General features: G+C 32.7%; 1 protein-coding gene and 1 long non-coding RNA gene across 2 annotated transcripts in view; one reads left to right on the plus strand and one right to left on the minus strand.

The window, feature by feature from the left end:
• LOC139498255 (solute carrier organic anion transporter family member 5A1-like) overlaps positions 1-3,246 on the minus strand; it is an 85,387-nt gene extending 82,141 nt beyond the window's left edge. Inside the window, exon 1 of the mRNA XM_071286626.1 lies at positions 3,129-3,246. The gene's annotated coding sequence lies outside the window, so the exon portion shown is untranslated. The remainder of the gene's footprint in view (positions 1-3,128) is intronic.
• LOC139498258 (uncharacterized) lies at positions 1,700-14,658 on the plus strand. Its single transcript, XR_011657868.1, has 3 exons — positions 1,700-1,876; positions 3,338-3,427; positions 13,286-14,658. It is a non-coding gene; the product is annotated as an uncharacterized lncRNA (long non-coding RNA).
• Positions 14,659-20,923: the final 6,265 nt, after the last annotated feature.

Consider the following 20,923-nt stretch of genomic DNA (forward strand, 5'->3'; position numbering starts at 1 on the left):
AATTGTTAAGGAATATTTTAAACTTACGATAAATTTTACCCTCGCAAGCACTGAAATCTGACTCAAGCAGGTTTAATTAATAACGTAATAGATTGCTTATTAAAAAAAATTGAAATTACATAGCCTTCATAAATAATACATTTTATTGTATAGCAATATAATATTTCCCACAGAAAGTAACCGAAAGTTAGCGTGCAATAAATTCCAATATTGCACTAGTGCAATAAATCTTCAAAATTCATGACGTCATCGACGACAAAATCTTAGTTTAAACAAATTTTTACTTTCAAATATTATATTGCTATACAATAAAAGGGTTATTGCATGAATATTGGGGAATGTTATTACTCGTAGAACATATATTGCACTCGCAAGCTCGTGCAATATAAAATTCTACTCGGGACAATATTCCCCAATATTTATACAATAACCCTATATTATAGTGAAAATCGTTCATTCAAACAATGCAACAGGAAAAAGGAAGGACGTACTTAGTATAGAACGGAAAAAATAATCACAAATCTCATCTCTTTCATGTAAATAAATATAATTGACTTATTTGTCAACAATTATTGTCTAATTGCGCATTATTTACTATGATTATACGTAATTGTAATTAAAAATGCACGGGAAAGAGTAAATGTTATAGTATATTGTGGTATTACAAAATACAACAAAATTACAAAATATGTTGATAATTACAAAAATGTTAAAAATATTAAGCCTTACGATTTGAAATGATACGAAAACATACGATTTGTGATTTTTCTGCATATAGTAAGAGCCTTTTCACTCGCGTCGTTGATCTCGTGGAAACATGTTTCTTGGTTTCGATCCCCTACTTGGTAAAAAGGAAAGAATTTATTAGCTTAATACTTGCTGCTTATCCCAGATAACGAAGGAATAAAGAATAACTTGGAAAGTAAAAGAACTAGATAATACAATACTGATTACATGTAGAAATGCATGACATACATCTTCTAAACAGTGACTACCTAATAGGGGGCCCACTCCAGGCATGCTTCAGTGATTCCCTATAAGCAAACAATTTTTCACTCATTAAGGGGAAGGGGCGGGCCCAAAGGGACCACTAGATCCGCCTATGAGCTAAATGGATATCTTTAAATAAGCAAAAATACAAAGAATGGACAATGATAGGATTCAAAGGCATAAAGAATAACTTAAAAAATAAAAGAATTAAATAAAGAAATATTGATTTCACGTAGAAAATCATTTTCATGAGAATTTTAAGAATAATCGTTTTAAAACTCGGATTTCTTTTAAACTGAGGTTTACTCTGCGTTTTATTGTGTGTTTGTTTTTTTCTGCATTGTCTTGATGTCTAAGGTGGGATTATGATATCACTAGTGTAGTATATTATTACTGAACTAGTACACACTTTTGTTTAGGGACCAACTGAAGCATGCCTACAGATGCGGGATTGTTTTGCTGTGTTGAAGACCTGTTGCTATGGTGCATGGCCTTTGGCTGTTTTCTGTCTTTAATCGGGTTGTTGTCTCTTTGACACATTCCCCGTTTTCATTCTCAATTTTATGTTAACTTATATTATACATGTTATAAGGATGAAGAAAAATACCCTTAAAAATTAAATGCAAACAAAAGGTAGGGACCCTCAATCCAGACCCTCATATATCTACGATGTTTATTTCCTATAGAAGTATAAACATCGATGTGATCTAATGTACGCGAATTTCTATTGATTGTTCAATGGTTATACGTATGAATAGGTGTAACATATTGCGACATCATTTAAATTTAAGTACTTTATAATGAAAATAACATCATTATGAAAAACATTAGCATACTCGATATATAAATCATTTACATCAAGAAAATGTTCCTGGTTTAAAAAGAGGTATGTATTTAAAAGTGTAATAGTAATATACGCAATATTATGATTATATTATTGATTGAGTGTTGTTAGCTTTACGTTCAGCGGCCAATATATTTCATCCATATTCAGAACGAGAAGGAAAGATATGGTGAAATTGAATCTTAAAGGTTTAGGTTCTGCAAGATGGGATGACCTTCAGGGACGTCGAGGGCGAAGGACAGAATCTTTGGACTTCCTGGAAAATACGGGTTATATGGGATGGGTATGAAATTGCAACAGTCCACGTACGGACCTCTCTTATATTTGTTGCAGGGGTTCTGAAAGATGTAAAGCTCCTGCATAATGTATTATTTTCAATGTCCTTATTCCGACCGAACTTTGTTGCGAATTAATACATCCCTCAAAACCAAAACAGACGACCACAGTGGTGGAATGAGATTCGGGGGGGGGGGGGGGGGGGTGGATTGGAACCCCCTATTTATATCGACGATCAATGTATTTGAATGTAGACATATAGTCGGACCCCCCTTTTCCTGTATAAGGAACACCCCTTATATAAATGGATTGATATGCCCCTTGGTTTGGAAAAAGTGTTGATAATACTTGATTTTATTTTGCCAAATTTCAATCTTATTCGGTGATCTTCAAATAAGGACTAGCCAAATTGTCGTAGGTCCGCGGTTCTTTCCAGGTACTCCAGATTCCTCTTCATATAAAACTGAGAACTTAACTAAAGTCAAATGTTCTTTATAAATTATCACCGCATCTGTATCTCTTGCATCCGTTTTTCTCCATTATATATCTTTTGTGAATTGCTCTCTATTCTGTAAATCCAATTTAGGCACTCAAACATGTAAATTATATAAGTTTTAGTATAGTTCATATAGAAGCGGCGACAGTATAGTTCTGACTTGACTAATTTGCCTTGTCCTTATGAAAATAAGAAGTATAGTTGCAAAATGCGATAACTCTTAACCAGACCAAATGATGTAGATGATAAAACTGACTTATTCCCTCTGTATGGCCTTTAACAATGAACAAAACATATGTCTTAAAAATATACCAACAAATACCATTTTGATAAAATATCGTGTTGGTTAAAAAAACATAAAAAAAAAACATAAAATAAACTAATAATGACACATGATATACTACGATTACACTCCATCTTACCTACAAAAAAATCTGATAAAAATTGTATTGGTAAAGAAAATACATTAGCGGCGCAACAACACAAAAGATATCTAGAAGTCAATAAAAAAAAAATACTTACAATGAGAAAACACATTAGCGGCGCAACAACACAAAAGACATCTAGAAGTCAATAAAAAAAAACTTATAATGACACATCACATACTTAGATTACACCCCTTATTACCTGTACACAATAAAACATAACAACTTACTTACATCTATATTTATTTACGTTCTAAGGAGATAGGAAATAACTCTTTAACCCTACAAGTTATAGTTATCTTTTAGGAAATGCACCAAACATTTCAAACAAGGAAAAAAACGTATCATAATTCCTACAGCTAAAGTTTGTTACAGCTGAATTTATTCCATTGTAAGGTATGTTATTCTACATTTTTTCAGCATCAATGATAACACATATTTGCTATTTGTTTCCTTGTGTCTCCGAAAATCTGCTTCTGTTCACTATTAAGTTATAAATAGGATTTGAAATTTCAATCTTGTGCAACGAATATTTGTTCCACCTATCAGAAGTTCCCAGTGGCGGATCCAGTAATTTTCATTAGAGGGGACCCACTGACTGCCTAAGAGGGGACCCGCTCCAGTCATGCGTCAGTGATTCCCAATATAAACATCCAAATTTTTTCCACAAAAAGGGGAAAGGGGGGGGGGGGGGGCTGAAAAACCCTTTCCGGCTCTGGTTTCCATGAAAATTTTGACTATAGCAAATGCCACAATATCTGTACCCTTTGAAACAAATACCATGTACCCTTTATGTCGTTTGGAAACAATTACTGTAATATTTGTTTCAGTGATATTATGATGGAACTTCTTCTTCATAACACATTTCTTTAATATTTATATTTCCTATTTATTAATGGGAACTGTCTTTCTCGCCCTTTTATACATTTCGGCATACTATTCATTCTTTGTTTTTCAATGCAACACTTTAAAATGAATCTTTTCCTTTTAAAACTTTGATAAAATGTTGGATAACAAGACTAACTTTTTATAAGGGACATTGACGGCATATTAGGTAGCCGCTTCATGTATGGTCGTGATTATATATATAATCAACCAAATTGTCCCACAAAAAGGGCAGCCCAGACATCCAGGGCCCAACTGAATCGACTATGGAAGGCGTTAGACATACATCGCCAAGCCATGGTGGCAACACAAAACCAAACCAAATTGTGACAAGGACAACGGACGAAAACAGTTGATGAAGTACAAACACGAACTAATGTTTTGAATGATTTGATTACGGTAATAAAAAAAATTACAAGACTTGTTGAAAACGAAACGAGCCCCGGTGGATCTAGTTTACAAATAAGTCATCGAATTTTATTTTTCATAATTATGCAAAATACTTTAAACCATTCAATGGAACACAGTTTTGTAACACAATAACATAAACAAGTTAGAAAGTATATTTATAGTCATAACACATCAATAAATATACGTATAAACTGGTTCTTCTTATATACCATAACGCTTTAGGTCATGTTTAATGGTCTGTGTAATGACCAAAAATCACTTCTGAAGTTTAACCCGCCTTACCTTTTAGCCATGTACATAATGTATGTAAATAAACTTAAGTCTTGCGAGTTATTTTTTTTAAATTGATATCTGTAAGTGTATATAAGTACATGTAAGCATATTAGGGTCTGAATTAATTTATGACGTTTTCTGGTGGTTTTTTTTTAAATTAAAGGACATTTATTTGTCTGTATTGTTTATTTCGTTGCCCATTATTTCCTTTTTTTTATATATTTTTGCATCCTTTTTATTTCTCATTATTTTGCCTTTTTTCAGCCCATTATTCTCTTTTTTTTTATATATATATATATATTCGCATCCTAATTATTTCTCTTTTTTCCCCCTTTTCATTGTTCTTTTTATATGTTTGCTCATCTTTTCTTGGTCCATTATTCTCTATTCTGTAAACCCCATTTAATCAAGTTATGATATAAAAGTAATAAAACACTATATAACTATCACACCAATTGGACAACTGTCCATCCAATTTCATTATATATCATATATTGATATATATAAAACGCATTACCGTGTCTTGTTTGTTTAGTTGACTAGTATAGTACATAAAGTACATGTACAGTGAAACCTGATTAAACCAAACCATGAATAAACCGGAAACCTGTCTAATCCAAACTTGTTCTGAAGACCAATCATATCACATTTTATGCATTGTGAAACTGAAGAAACCAAATACCTGCCAAAACCAAACAAAATCTCAAGTCTCGAAAGGGTTCAGTTTAGTCAGGTTTTACTGTTTTATATCTTGTCAATACATCTTTATTTCCTGTATAAACTGACTTGGTATAATACGTTGTTATATCATTGATAAAATTGTTAACATCTTTATTGTTAAACATTTATAACAGGGCATTTGAACGAACCTGCCATAACAAATGGTGTTGGAACAGCTAACAGTTAGTAAAAAAAATATGAGAATTCCTGTGATCATTTAAGTTTAAGTCCAAATACATCAGCATTCTACTTAACTACAACATTATCAATCATACATGTTATACGGACCTAATAATACACATGTTACTTTTCATAATTAACAAAAAAGAACAGAAAACAAATGCGCACTTATAAAAAGAATAAAATAAACTAAGGTACTTTGACAACTTTCAACGAAAAAAGCATCATAAGGTACATAATGAAAATTAAAAGAGTAAATTATTGCGGCAATTATATTCTTAACACTTGACTTGGAGCTGGGTTCTCTTCAAGTGGTACCAGTTTCTGTTTCACTTGACACAGCATTGATTGATTGATTGATTGTTGGTTGCTTAACGTCCAGTGGCAAATATTTCATGCATGTTCAGGACGAGAACAAGTTTAAAATAAACCCGGTGGATCTATTTTACAAATAAGTCATCGAATTTTATTTTTCATAATTATGCAAAATACTTTAAACCATTCAATGGAACACAGTTTTGTAACACAATAACATAAACAAGTTAGAAAGTATATTTATAGTCATAACACATCAATAAATATACGTATAAACTGGTTCTTCTTATATACCATAACGCTTTAGGTCATGTTTAATGGTCTGTGTAATGACCAAAAATCACTTCTGAAGTTTAACCCGCCTTACCCTTCAGCCATGTACATAATGTATGTAAATAAACTTCAGTTTTGCGAGTTATTTTTTTTAAATTGATATCTGTAAGTGTATATAAGTACATGTAAGCATATTAGGGTCTGAATTAATTTATGACGTTTTCTGGTGTTTTTTTTTTAAATTAAAGGACATTTATTTGTCTGTATTGTTTATTTCGTTGCCCATTATTTCCTTTTTTTTTATATATTTTTGCATCCTCATTATTTCTCATTATTTTGCCTTTTTTCAGCCCATTATTCTCTTTTTTTATATATATATATATTCGCATCCTAATTATTTCTCTTTTTTCCCCCTTTTCATTGTTCTTTTTATATGTTTGCTCATCTTTTCTTGGTCCATTATTCTCTATTCTGTAAACCCCATTTAATCAAGTTATGATATAAAAGTAATAAAACACTATATAACTATCACACCAATTGGACAACTGTCCATCCAATTTCATTATATATCATATATTGATATATATAAAACGCATTACCGTGTCTTGTTTGTTTAGTTGACTAGTATAGTACATAAAGTACATGTACAGTGAAACCTGATTAAACCAAACCATGAATAAACCGGAAACCTGTCTAATCCAAACTTGTTCTGAAGACCAATCATATCACATTTCATGCATTGTGAAACTGATGAAACCAAATACCTGCCAAAACCGAACAAAATCTCAAGTCTCGAAAGGGTTCAGTTTAGTCAGGTTTTACTGTTTTATATCTTGTCAATACATCTTTATTTCCTGTATAAACTGACTTGGTATAATACGTTGTTATATCATTGATAAAATTGTTAACATCTTTATTGTTAAACATTTATAACAGGGCATTTGAACGAACCTGCCATAACAAATGGTGTTGGAACAGCTAACAGTTAGTAAAAAAAATATGAGAATTCCTGTGATCATTTAAGTTTAAGTCCAAATACATCAGCATTCTATTTAACTACAACATTATCAATCATACATGTTATACGGACCTAATAATACACATGTTACTTTTCATAATTAACAAAAAAGAACAGAAAACAAATGCGCACTTATAAAAAGAATAAAATAAACTAAGGTACTTTGACAACTTTCAACGAAAAAAGCATCATAAGGTACATAATGAAAATTAAAAGAGTAAATTATTGCGGCAATTATATTCTTAACACTTGACTTGGAGCTGGGTTCTCTTCAAGTGGTACCAGTTTCTGTTTCACTTGACACAGCATTGATTGATTGATTGATTGTTGGTTGCTTAACATCAAGTGGCAAATATTTCATGCATGTTCAGGACGAGAACAAGTTTAAAATAAATACAATAGATAGGTCTTGTCATAATAGAGGCCATTCGGGATGATGGTCGGAGAAATTTGGACTTCCACTGGAAATTGAGGGTATATTGGATAGGAACAGAAATTTTGCCTTGCAACAGGCCCCCTACGGACCCCTCAAACAGTTGTTGCAATGGTTCTTAGCGTGCAAAGAGCGTGGCACTCTCTTCACACGAGGTATCGGATTTAACGTCCCCATTCTGACCGGACGTGACTGTGAATTTGATACATCCCGCACAGCCAAACGGACGCCCCACTTCGGCAAGCAAATGAGACAGCAAATGTCAACTATAATATTCACACCATGTCTCAAGTTGGGGCGATTCAGGAGGTCGTAATGAGAGAACTTCATGGCGAATAAAGGAAAAAAAGTATAGGCAAATGATATTAACGCGTACGGTTATTGCTTGTGCATGACGATAAATTGTACACATTCTTTTAGACGATAAAACATTAGAATGATTTTGACGAATCACGGTAAAACAAATCAACGGTAGCGATAATTATTTCAGATCTCTGACGAATCACGATTAGGATATTTTGACGAATCATGGTAAAATATTAACCAATGACTCCAACCCGATACTTCGGTGCGAAGCTAATGGAACGGCGAACAAGTTTACACCCTGGGGGCATCACTACCCTCATTCAGAGCTTGACATCATAGATATTGATTCAAGACATTACGTAAGTTGTTTATCTTTTGGTAGTTTTTCGTTTTTGCCATGGTGTTGTCAATTTATTTTTCGTCTTAAAATATGTGGGATAGCTCCTTTTACCCTTTTATCCATATAATATTTTTGTACTATATATGTGTACTGGAATTGAAACCGATACTATTGAGCATTTTATTATTTATCTTAAAAAATGCATTATTTTATTGGATCAATGTTTGTCATTGCTAGTTGTAAGTTTTCATTAACAAAAAAACTTTTTTGACTTTACCGGGTCCCGAACACCGTACTAACCACTATAATAAAATCTGACAACCATGAAAATGGTCTCAAAGTAGTTGAACACCACCCTACTTAAACTCATATTTTGCGCCCATATACATTTGTTAATGATTTCTAAATCTTTAACCAAAAATCTACCAAAATCACACATTGAGTTTTTTATACTAGTATGGTAACAATCTATTATCTCCTTTTAATTAAGTATTTTTTAAGTGAATAAGTTTTGAATTTGTAAACCAAAATTTCAGTGGGACAAGTAACTTACGTACAAGGGTGTACTGAGTAACTTACAATCAAGACAGAAGCAAGCAGCTGGCAAACTCGACTGTAGCGATTAGTTGGAGTCACTAACATTTATTAAAACTACCCAAGTCACTCTTACATTTATTCAAACTACCCAATTCCCTCTAACATTTACTGAAACTACCCTTGTCACTCTAACATTTATTGAAACTACACGAGACACTCTAACATTTATTAAAACTACCCGAGTCACTCTAACATTTATTGAAACTAACCAAGTCACTCAAACATTTATGAAACTACCCGAGTCACTCTTACATAATGGAAACTACCCGAGTCACTCTTACATAATGGAAACTACCCGAGTCACTCTTACATAATGGAAACTACCTGAGTCACTCTTACATAATGGAAACTACCCGAGTCACTCTTACATTTATTAAAACTACCTGAGTCATTCTAACATTAATTAAATCTAGCCGAGTCACTCTAACATTTATGAAATCTACCCTAGTCACTCTTACATTTATTGAAACTTCCCGAGTCACTCTAACATTTATTAAATCTACCCGAGTCACCCTAACATTTATTAAAACTACCCGAGTCACTTTTACACGTATTGAAACTAACCAAGTCACTCAAACATTTATTGAAACTACCCGAGTCACTCTTACAAAATGGAAACTACCCGAGTCATTATAACATTTATTAAAGCTACCTGAGTTATTATAACATTTATTAAATATACTCGAGTCACTCTAACATTTTACAAATCTAACCGAGTCACTCTTACCTTAATTGAAACTACCCGAGTCATTCTAGCATTTGTTGAAATTACCCGAGTTACTTTTACATTTATTTAAACTACCCGAGTCATTCTAACATTTATTAAATCTACCCGAGTCACTCTAACATTTATTGAAACTACTCGAGTCACTCTAACATTTAGTAAAACTACTCGAGTAACTCTTACATTTATTGAAACTAACAAAGTCACTCAAACATTTATTGAAACTACCCGAGTCGCATTTACATAATGGAAACTACCCGAGTCACTCTCACATTTATTAAAACTTCCTGAGTCATTCTAACATTAATTAAATCTAGCCGAGTCACTCTAACAATTATGAAATCTACCCTAGTCACTCTTACATTAATTGAAACTACCCGAGTCACTCTAACATGATTAAATCTACCCGAGTCACTCTAACATTTATTAAAACTACCCGAGTCACTCTTACACTTATTGAAACTAACCAAGTCACTCAAACATTTATTGAAACTACCCGAGTCACTCTTACATAATGGAAACTACCCGAGTCACTCTAACATTTATTAAAGCTATCTGAGTCATTATAACATTTATTGAATATACCCGAGTCACTCTAACACTTAACAAATCTAACCGAGTCACTCTTACCTTTATTGAAACTACCCGAGTCATTCTAGCATTTGTTGAAAGTACCCGAGTTACTTTAACATTTATTAAAACTACCCGAGTCATTCTAACATTTATTAAATCTACCCGAGTCACTCTAACATTTATTGAAACTACTCGAGTCACTCTAACATTTAGTAAAAGTACCCGAGTCACTCAAACATTTATTGAAACTACCCGAGTCACTCTTACATTTATTGAAACTACCCGAGTCACTCTTACATAATGGAAACTACCCGAGTCACTCTAACATTTATTAAAGCTATCTGAGTCATTATCACATTTATTAAATATACCAGAGTCACTGTAACATGTAATAAATCTAACCGAGTACTCTTACATTTATTGAAACTACCCGAGTCATTCTAGCATTTGTTGAAATTACCTGAGTTACTTTAACATTTATTAAAACTACCGGAGTTACTCTAACATTTATTGAAACTATATCCGAGATTTGATTGATCTTAACAAGTTTATATGCTACGTGATAAGTCATAAAAGCTGTAAACACAAGTTTAGTATCTGGTTTGTTGTTGTCGAAATGTGACTCAAAACTCTTCTATCACATATCGAAGCATGATGAAACTTATCTCCTAAAATAAGTTATTGCATAGCAACCATATAAAATTAAAACATTACAATATGGCCTATTTTAAAATCTCTAATGTTTAATAAGTTATATATAGAAGATAACCTTATTATCTAAATAACGAAATGAATCAGTTTTAATCCGTTTTAATTGTATAATTTTAATACCTTTTTGACATAACATTTTTTCAAAGGATCGCCACTACCATGTGACATTATTTGTTTTACTATAAAACAAACGCAATTGGAGAAAACTTGTTTAATATCCTGTATCTTGTAAAATGTAAGTAGTGAAAATTTGCGACGTGTTTTCAGATCTTCCGATAATTTTATTCCGGAACTTTTGATCAACTAAAAACGAACACATACTAGTAAATGATTTGGTGACTACATAAATAAGGAAACGAAAGAACGTTTAAATAAATGAAAAAAATATAAGTAAATAGGGGTTTTTCAATGCTATAATTTTTTAAACAAATTGGGTAGGGTGATAACTTTAAATACATTTGACATAATTTCGTTTTAATTTTTAATTTTTAGTTTTAATACGTTAAAAAAAGCTATCTAAAAAAAAACGAAAGCATGCACACGATTTCTATACGCATGATGTTTACCTAAGACAGTTGCAACCTTTGTTAAAACAATTATTTATTAGTTCGTGAACTAGAAATATTGAAACAGAATGTATAATTTGAAAAAAGACCAGTTCGAAGAATTTGATTACTGATACTACTTGGTATCACCTATTCTCGGTGACTGATAAACCCCTAGCAACGGTGTCGACATGTGAATACAAACAAAAGTTTACTGACATCCATGGGTTGGGAAAATGATATCGGAAAATATTTACCCCGTTTTCCGTAAGAGATAGAAAACTCAGGGTAAGAATTCACAGAAAAAGAGGCAGTGGCAAATATTTCGTATATATTTCAAACACAGAGAGGATTACCCCGGCATCCTTTGACAAAAAAAACCTTCATTTTCCTATATGTGCTTTCGGACTTTATGTAATGAAGCGTAGTTTCACTTTCCATATTAGGTATTCGTTCTCATGTAAGCTCCGCGTGGTAAAAAAACACGTGATGCAGGAATATAGTATCTTGGAGTTCTAGGCTATTTCTTTCTTTTCTGGCGGGGACTCCCAGCAAACAACATGCATGTGTATAACGGCATTGTTGATTTTCTTATTGATACAAACAGTTGCCTGCACATCCGGTACATGAATAGATCGGAAACGTTAATTTGAGGGTTGAAAATAGACAGCACGAAACAAACAAAAAAAGGGGGGGGAGGTGGTCCAAAGGGAATATTCTTATGAACTCTATATTTGAAAGATTTTTTAAAAAATTAATTAAAAGAGAGAAAAACAACTGTAAGACAAATTATAAATGGTCTTTCTTCCTTTCTCCCATGCCAAGAAATTGCCTCCGTTGAAATTCTGCAAATACCAATGGAGCAAATTACATGGATGATTTTAAAATAATGACTATTTGGTATATTGCCGTATTCTAAACGACACGTATATGAAGGTCATAAATTAATTTGTTGTATGAAATCAAATCTTTTAACTACTAATGGGTGCCGTAGGAGGTCGACCGGAATTTTTAGCGAGGATTTCTTGGCATGCTCGAGATATATAAACAAAGATTCGAACGCCAATGATATAAACCTTCTGAAGTCACAAGAGGAACAGTCAAAACCTTTTCAGGTCAACTTTTCCAGTCAGAGAAACAATCTAAGTTTCAGTAGAAACTAGCCAAAGCTTCACAAGGAGTCTAAGAAATCAACACCAATTTTCTATTCATTAGCTATATCACATGAGAAGTCTTTTTTTATTTTTCGAATAAATAGATAAATAATGATATGAATACAAATACGAAAGTTTTATTTTGATTCAGTTCACATATAACAAAACAAATATAAGTTCTTGAGAGCTTTTGTTTTTGTATATAATTAATAACATTTACATAATATTTAAACACAGAACATGCAGACAAGATATATGAGCAGCAATTATATTTTCACATGCATAGATACAGCACATGTACTGGCATTTTGAAATACATGCAAAGCACTACTAAACTACAAATCTTAACATGCCAAAACTGATGACTTTTTTAAAGAAGGTTACTCATTAGCATTTACATCTACATTCAGGCCCTCACAAAAAACAAAACAAACGAAAATAGTGTAATACAGATTAAGCGAAATCATATACATCAAAAGAAATACTTAATAAAGACCATCTTAGCCTCGAAACCATTTGAAGATTTAAGATCAAGAAGGTTCGCGTAAAGATTTTTGCGAATGAAATAGTTAGTGGTTGCTACATATAAAGATATATCCATAAATATGTACATTTAATTGAAATTGTGGTAACATACCAATTTTAAATCAAAAAATTCTTATCTCATTCTGTATATGAAAATAAAAATTGTATAAGTGTGGTGTGTATTGAGAAAAAAACTTCGAAGCGAACACAACAAAATTTGTAAAAAAATATTTTAAATTATTATAATATTCTTTTAATTTGTAATTTTCAGCATGGAATCAAACTCAACGAACGATACTCAAATCAGTTTGGATGACATAGATTATCAGCAATTTCTGAAGAAAGATATCCCCGCCACAGTCTTTCTTATTCTTCTTTCAATAATTGGAAGTGTAGGCAATATCCATACGATCTTAGTTTATCTTTTCTCGCCGATTATGGCGAAATTAGCGGTTCGATTTTTCATCCTATGGCTCGCCTCTATTGACCTTACAGCATGTTTGTTTTGTATGCCTTTTGAGATTTTTGACATCCGGTACAGCTATACCTTTTCGTCAGTCGGTGCTTGCAAATTCTTTCGATTCTTGAATCATGTCGTCACTCTGGCTTCCGGTGGTCTTCTAACCGCCATTGCAATTGAAAGATTTCGGATTAACACCAAACAATTGCATCGGAACACGAGAAAACCTGAGACTTGGATAAATATTATATCAGGTATAATAATTGGAGTTGCTGTGGTATTATCGATTCCAGCGTTTGTATTTTATGGTTTGAATGAAAAGGAAACAAGCATTCTTGGTTTGACGGGTAGAGACTGCACTATTTTATCGGAGTATCAAAATTTACGCACTGCTGTTTCATACTCCGGCGTCGTGATTCTTCTGAGTACTATTTGTGTCATTATATGTGTGGTTATATATGGAAAAATATTGTACGTGATATGTACTCAAATGAAGAAAGAGAAAAAACGAAAAGACAAACCAAATCACTACCATGTAAATGAGTCCACGTCCGACGTTAAATCATTTAATACGCAAGCGATCTCAACAATTAATAATAGTGAGGTGGAACTTAGAAATGTACAAACAGAGGTGACTGGAAAGTCGAAAGATAAGTCGTCAAAAACAGCCAGCAAATACGAGAAAGGGAGACGACTTACTATAAGCCTTATAGTGGCAACTGCAGTTTCGTACGCAGGATATTTAATTTATGTGTTCACAATTTTGGTAAAAATAACGAATCCTAGATTGTACGAAAACAGTATCCGACCAGCAACTGCGATCCTTCTACGTGCGTATTTCATCAACAATGCATCTAATCCTATTGTCTTTTGTCTCATTGACAAGACTTTCCGAAAGGAATGCTTGAAATTGTACAAGAAAACAATATGTGCTAAGAAATTGTTCCAAATGTATTAATGATACATGTAACAATATGAGCAACAACATAATGTATACAATACTTTGACCGTTTATAATAGCAGTGCCGCATTGTAGGTTAATGCTTGGATAAAAAGGAAAACAGCGGCCATATTTCGCCTATTTTTCCATGATTCTTAAATCCTGGAAAGGCCAGTGCTTACCACTCAGATTCGACTTTGTACCACAAACTACAAAATAAATAGCATATATATGAGTCATGTTAGATGATATTCGTATTAAAAATCACACTAAAAAAATATCTAAGTGAAGCAATGTATAGTCTGTACAATTGTCTTCTAATGTTAACTATGCCAAACAAAAAATGTGTTTCGTTTCTCCAAATACAATACTAAATTGATCAGCATGAATTATATCCTGAAGCTACCATACACGATGTAGTTTGTCATGGTCATGTTTAATTGTTATGTTTGGATCATATGGGAAATCGTTTTGGAGAGAAAAAGATTCATAATATCCTTCCCGTCATCTGATTCGGATTTATGTCAATACTTTTATAAACCTGCTTTCCAATTCGCCGTTTCAGAATCTAATGCATCCTGGGTAATATTTTCAAAAGCGTACACCAAAGCGTTTTGATTGGTTAAAAATGTCATAAACAATGGAAATTTAACCAATGACGTGACGTTATTTTCATTTTGGGGTACGAACAATGAAATTACCCATGATGCTTTAGATTCTGAAACGGCCAATTAGATAACGCTCACCAGCAAACTTTGGGTGACTCCGCTTCTCTCTATATTTGTAAATATAACGAAATTTGATAAAACTGTCGTACAAGTGAAAGGTTCAGCGCTATAAAACAAGGTTCAATCCAACATTTTCTATATTAGAAAATGCCTGTACCAAGTCAGGAATATGACAGTTGTTGTCTATTCGTTTGATGAGTTTTGTCATTTGATTATGTCATGTGATTAGGGACTTTCTGATTGAATTTTCCTCGGAGTAGTATTTTTGTGATTTCTCTCTTTTCTGGGCTTGAAATGGTTTAATCTACCGTTTCCGTTCTTCAACATTAGGTTGCCTCAACCAAATGTAATAAAACTTACAAAATACATAATGCACAAAACGATCTTTACTTCTTGAATGCTGCATCTGTATGTTGTAGTATACTTATTTACAAGTGGGTGTATCTGTGGCCTATGGTGGAATGGTAGAAAGTATATGGTGCTATTGTGTATGGTGTAATGGTTTAATAATTATAGTTTAACATGTATGACAGCAGCATCTTCATAACATCGCTGCGTGCTTGAAATTGTACAAGAAAACGATATGTGCTAAGAAATTGTCCCAAAATGTATTAATGGTACATGTAACAATATGAACAACAACATAATGTATACAACATTTTGACAGTTTATAATAGCCATGCCTCAATGAAGTTTAATGCTTAGATGAAAAGGAAAACTGCACGCCATATTTCGCCTATTTTTATACGATTTTTCAATCTTTGAAAGGCGAGTGCTTATCACTCAAATTCGATTTTGTACCACAAACTACATAATAAATAGCGCATGAGTCATGTTAGATGATATGCGTATTAAAAACCAAATATTAAAAAAATATCATAGTGAAGCAATGTATATATAGTCTGTACAGTTGTCTTCTAATGGTAACTATGCCAAACAAAAAATGTGTTTCGCTTCTCCAAATACGATACTAAATTGATCAGCATGAATTATATCCTGAAGCTACCATACACGAAGTAGTTTGTCATGGTCATGTTTAATTGTTATGTTTGGAATATCTGGGAAATCGTTTTGGAAAGAAAAAGATTCATAATATCCTTCCCGTCATCTGACTAGGATTTATGTCGATACTTCCGTTTCTCGTTTTATAACGGCGACAATACTAACATTTTCTAAATTTACCACTTTTTTTTTATTATAAAGACCTGGATAAAACAGTTATGTGTGGGGATAGTACTTTATTATTCTGTTTTAAAAATTGACACCCAATAGTATCATGACCAACTTCCAACGGAGCTTGTTTATTTTATCCATGCCCACCGTCATTTTACACCAAATTTATGAAATTTTGGAAGTCTTATCGAATAATCCTTTAGAAAGTATTTCAATAGGTTTCAAAATTTATATTGTGAATATACACACTGCAGTTATTCATAGATAGTAAAAAATACAGTATACCCTTACATACAATCACAGCGCTCCTAACGTGAATATCTCTATCAACCTAAAGCTGGGAAAATGTAAAATAGTACCGTTTTCCCAAAACGCCAATAGGAAAACTTTGGATGACTCCGATCTCTCCTTGTATACGGAATTGGCTGAACTGTCACGAATGCCGATAACTTCATCAAGACGCAATTGATTTGAAGTACATTTCTTTAGAACACTGCGAATAAAAGAAAAAGACTTTTACAGTTTAGTGTACTACGTTGAGGACAAATTATATCAAAATTATACAAAACTTCTTGAGCTAACTCTAAATATTGATACACATGTATGATGCGGAGGACTTTAATTCAATGTAACAGCTTCTGGTGTTCTCGTTTTTACATTTTCTAACATGACCAAGTTACTCATTTTCCTTTATATTCAAGCCACAATTTTTCTACCGTTTCCGTTCTTCAACATTAGGTTGCCTCAACCAAATGTAATAAAACTTACAAAATACATAATGCACAAAACGATCTTTACTTCTTGAATGCTGCATCTGTATGTTGTAGTATACTTATTTACAAATGGGTGTATCTGTGGCCTATGGTGGAATGGTAGAAAGTATATGGTGCTATTGTGTATGGTGTAATGGTTTAATTTCACTCCTATTTCCTATTTTATGCATTAAAAATGCAGAAATAAATTGGGAAGGTGTTACCGTGTATGTACAAAATGATTTGTAAATAATACACTGTCCATACAAGAGACTTTATTAGTCACTCAGCAACACAAATCTAAGGGCAAACATTGTGTTATCAAGGCAATTGTTTATTGGACGAGAGATATCACTTAAGGTGAAAATTAATAGATTAAGAAGTTAAAATTGATACTATAAGCTGGTGGAGCATCAATTAAGGATAAAAATTAGCTAAAAATATTGATAGGTCATGGACCTCCTTTTCGAGATATCTGAGATTTAAAATATGGCGGGAAAAGGCTGACTCGGACTTTTACCTTATATTTGTATTGGTATTATTAGGTCTCAAAACAAAAGAAAGAAAATTAGGAACCTTCTAAAATTTTGGTAAAAGACCTTTCATGAGCTATTAGGTCTTATATGAAAAAATAAATTGGTGTTATGGGGCAAAATATTTTACATTGTATTGTATGGAAAAACACGAAGGAGTCCGAACATTTGACACAAATTCCAAAACCTCACCTAAGTACATCCTTAAAGCCGACACATTATCAGAACAATGCACCAAATCTAAATTAAACAAAGATAGATGAAAAAAAAACTTGTGAGAACATGGTCAGTGAACAAAAGTTATAACCAAAAAAACACACACACAAAAACCCCAACCAAACAACGATGTAATATAAATAATTCCTTTTACAAACGGAACAGAGTCAATAATTTAACGTGAAAAAACCAGTGTGAATTTTGGAAAATAAACAATATTGCCCACTTTACTTGTCCTCGATTTTTCCTGTGTTTTTATTCTTCGTATTCTGTCAACAAAGGATAGCTTACAATAGTCAACGAGAAATGTATGAGGGTCTGAATTGGGTTTACAGAATAGAGAATAATGTACAAAAAGGGCAGAAAATGGTACACAAAATTTATTAAAGAATAGCTAATTATAAAAGTATGCACACAAAAAAGATGAGGGAATAATAGGGTGCTAAAATACAAAATGAATAATAATGAGCAAAAAAATAAAGAAAAAAGAAAATATGTAGAATTATCGAAGAATGAAGAATTAATCGACACCATCCAGACCTTTTAGCTTATTGATTTGCGAAGAAAAACATTATATCATAACTTGTTTTGTTATATCTCAACCCCGCCCCCTACACCTCTAGCCAAAGTAGAACAAGCAAACGCACAGCAATAAGCACATTTAAACTCCGTTTAAAAGAAGTCCGAGTCCGATGAAATAGTAAAAAAATAAAAAAAAATAAGCAAAATAACAATGATACATTTATTAAATGACTACTAGCAGTTACTGCCATGCCAGCTCCAGACCTCAATTAAACTGACTGAAAGATTATGTCTTTATCATATGAAATCAAGCACAATCGCTCCCGTTAGTATTACAATTATAAACCTTACTTACAAAATACGAAAATACCCAGATGGAGACAGAAAATATAATTAATGCATGCATGCCAATAAATTCTGAAAGTACAATAGAATTTGGTCCCAGTGAAGAATCACACTGAATCTTCCAGAAAATATACTGAAGATGATATTATCAAAATGCTGGACATTTTGATCGACAATATATTTGTTGAGTTTGGAGGATTTATATTTCAACAGACAATCGGTATTCCAATGGGTACTAATTGTGCACCCCTGTTGGCTGATTTTTTTTTGTACTCGTATGAAGCAGAATTCATTCAGAACCTTCTAAAAGACAAAAAGAAAAAGCACCTTGCGAAATTCTTTAATTTTACTTTCCGATATATTGATGATGTTCTATCATTGAATAACCCATACTTCAGCCAATACTTACATCTCATATATCCCAGTGAACTTGAAATTAAGGATACTACTGATACTAGAAGGACTGCTTCATACCTTGATCTTTTCCTCAATATTGACGTAGATGGACGACATCACACGAAAATCTATGACAAACGGGACGATTTCAACTTCCCAATTATCAATTTCCCATTTCTCAGCAATAACATACCATCTGCCCCTTCGTATGGTGTTTACATATCACGATTGATACGCTATTCACGTGCTTGTTCACACTATACGGACTTCATATACAGGAGTGTGCTCCTTACGCAGAAACTACTCCAACAAAGTTATGAGGAGGACAGATTAAAATTGACACTCCGTAAATTTTATGGACACCATCACGAATTGGTGGATCCATACGATGTGTCTTTAACCAAACTAGCTAAGGACATTTTTACCACATGGTAGATTGTGGTTTGTCATTATGTCGTATAATCTTTTGATTACCAAACGTGACTTATTCCCGATTGTGACTGTTTTGCTGAGTGTGAATTTGCATTACTATAAGACGTGTTACGGTACTTGTCTATCCCATATTCATGTATTTAGTTTAAATGTTTAATGTTATATTTGTAATTCTCATCGGATTTTGTCAAATGTGTTGACGTTTTTTCTGTTATATTTATGTGTTATGGAAAGAAAAATTAATCACCGCCGTCATTTATTAGTTTTAATTTTGGTCAACGTAATCTGTACGATAATTTACGTTTGAAGTTGGATTCATAACAAACTGGAAATATATATATTATAGTTAATTGCTACTAATAAGTATTGCAATATGCATTGTGTTTAAATGCAATATCAGTATTTAGTTCTATTATAATCTTTAATCAATCCTAATTCTATCTTACTTTTGAGATATAGTTTTTCATATGCGACGTCATTCTTCTGATGTTTCAGAAATTTCATAAATTCAAATGTGACGTAATTTTTAATGCCTTTTCACCATCGTATGTGACGTCATTTTCACAATTTACTGCGTTGAGGCCTGGACTGAGTCGGGTGTGTCTATTCTGTGTTGGTCTTTTCATTATGTGTTCGTGTTTGTTTTCTGTAATGAGTTAATACTTCAGTTTCATTATGTATATCTGTTATATTCATTTGATAAAATTTACTGTTTGCAATAGTATTAATTGTTCTAAATAATAGGGATGTTCTTATCCCAAGCATAAAAACATAGCCGTATTTGACACAGCCTTTTTCAACTTTTGATCTTCAGTGCTGTACAACTTTGTACTTTTTTTCGCTTTCGATCTTTTATATCTGGGCGTCACTGGTGAGTCTTGTGTGGACGATGCGCGTTTTTGACGTATTGAATTTTAAACCTGATGCTTTTTGTTATTCATTAATCATGTGTTTCTTTGTCTAATACGTTCTCCTATTTATTTGTATTGTAGTCCTGTAATATTATGTTGTCATTTCAATGTTATATTTAACATTGTCATTAAAGTGCGAGGTTTGGCATGCCACAAAACCAGGATCAACCCACCATTTTTTCCTTTAAAAATGTCCTGTACCAGTCAGGAATATGGCCATTGTTATATTATTGTTCGTTTCTGTGTGTGTGTTACATTTTAACGTTGTGTCGTTTGTTTTCTCTTATTTTTGAGTGTAATTTCACATTGCGATAAGACGTGTCACGGTACCTGTCTATCTCAAATTCATGTATTTGGTTTTGATGTTATATTTGTTATTCTCGTGGGATTTTGTCTGATGCTTGGTCCGTTTCTGTGTGTGTTACATTTTAGTGTTGTGTCGTTGGTCTCCTCTTATATTTAATGCGTTTCCTGTACGATAATTTACGTTTGAAGTTGGAT

This window comes from Mytilus edulis, chromosome 12, assembly GCF_963676685.1.
Source record: "Mytilus edulis chromosome 12, xbMytEdul2.2, whole genome shotgun sequence".
Classification (NCBI taxonomy): domain Eukaryota; kingdom Metazoa; phylum Mollusca; class Bivalvia; order Mytilida; family Mytilidae; genus Mytilus; species Mytilus edulis.